Source organism: Amphimedon queenslandica, unplaced genomic scaffold, assembly GCF_000090795.2.
Source record: "Amphimedon queenslandica unplaced genomic scaffold, v1.1 AMPQUscaffold_10360, whole genome shotgun sequence".
Lineage (NCBI taxonomy): Eukaryota > Metazoa > Porifera > Demospongiae > Haplosclerida > Niphatidae > Amphimedon > Amphimedon queenslandica.
Window position 1 is genome coordinate 4,929 of NW_003549369.1, and position 1,786 is coordinate 6,714.

Sequence of the window (1,786 nt, forward strand, 5' to 3'; positions counted from 1 at the left end):
ATATACATGTACATAAAAACTTTTTTTTCTTTTGTATGCTCTCTCTCTCTAATCACTACAGACAAAATCTTCAGGTAAGCATTCTCAATTTTATGTGTACAGTACATACACATACATGTACAATGTATTATAGTCTTAAATGATATTAAATACTATTTGATATCAGTATTCCTGTATTACATGTACATGTGTATTATCATAATAATGTACATGTACTTATCTTAACTTAGTGTAGTGTGTACAGTTTATTTACATTGTATGTCATTTTCTTTGGTTAATTGGTTTAGGTGGAGTTAAGAGATCCTCATCTGAAAAGTAAGTTACACTTTATGTCACTCAATCCTTATTCACATTAACTCTCTCTCACTCAATTTTCACTTTCTTTGTTCTCTTTTACACTCTTGCTTCCTCCTCCTTCCTCTCTTGATCCCTCCTTCTTCCTTTCTTATAATCCTTCCTCCTACTCTTGATTTGTTTTTCTCTCTCTCCCTCACTCTCTCTCCCTCCCTCTCTTTCTCTCTCTCTCCCTCCCTCTCTTTCTCTCTCTCCCTCTCTCTCTCTCCCTCTTTCTCTCTCTCCCTCTCTCTCTCTCTTCCTTTCAGAACTCCTAAGAAGAAGGATTCCCCTAGTTTAATAAGAAGGAAGCCAATGATAACAGAGAGTGATAGTGATGATGACTTTGTACCACTAGTACATTAACCTGCACTCATTAACACACACACTGTATTTATAATTATCCTATTTACTTCTATAGCCTACCAAGAAACCTCCTGTTACTGTGAAGCCCGAGCCACCTGCCACTCCTGTTAAGAATGATGTTCCTCCCAGACTACCTGTTGATGTCAAAATAGAGTTTGACGTGGCCACGCCTCCTAAACCTCCAGCAGTGGATAGAGAAGTGAAAGTGAAAGCAGGAGTAAGAGCAATAGAGGGAGGGAGAGGAGTACATGTACATGTGAATCAGGCCTGGGGTCAATTACAATTAAATGTAATCTATTACTGTTACTATTACTTGAAAATTTTAACTATTATATTACTATAACTATTATAGCCTTTTTTCAAAGTAATCTATTACTATTACTATTACAACAAAGTATATTACTATTACAATTACTATTACAATATGCCATAGATTTTTACAGGTTACTTATAAAAATAATCTAATTTTGAAGTTAATCTAAGCCATTTTATAGTTTCTAGTTAAGAATGCTTTGTTATATTTATGATACAAAGTCTCAGTACTGAGCAATAGTTTCAGGCTAACGTGCTATTTTCCCATTGTTACTTATTAGTGTAACACTGCAAGTAATAGCTATGTAATATTGAGATTACATATTACTTTGAGTCAAAGTAATATGTAATCTCGATATCTTTGACCATTATTACTATTACTATTACTATTACCTGGTGCCCTGTAATCGTTACTATTACAATTACTATTACATATTACTATTACCCCAGGCCTGATGTGAATAGGATATTATATTTTATATATATATAATGAATATTGTATAATACATGTGTTATATTAATAATAACATGTACAATTATTATTTATTGCATGTGTACCTATTGTTGTATGTCCTTGTACTTTTCCATGTACATGTACATGTATGAAGATGTGTATATGTACAGTATATGCATGTAGAGACCACTACATGTATGTAGCTTCATTCTTACATGTGTACATGTACATGTAGCTAGAACTTATTATGGCCCATAATATAATAAGTATAAGTACATGTACATGTGTCATATACTACATTTAGCTGTCAATTATTAACTC

The 1,786-nt window shown here is 32.9% G+C and overlaps 1 long non-coding RNA gene across 1 annotated transcript; it reads left to right on the plus strand.

Moving 5' to 3' along the window:
- The first annotated feature begins 34 nt into the window (after positions 1 to 34).
- Positions 35 to 905, plus strand: LOC109590194 (uncharacterized). The gene is made up of 4 exons (XR_002189207.1): positions 35 to 74; positions 288 to 315; positions 603 to 690; positions 755 to 905. It is a non-coding gene; the product is annotated as an uncharacterized LOC109590194 (long non-coding RNA).
- The last annotated feature ends 881 nt before the right edge of the window (positions 906 to 1,786 follow it).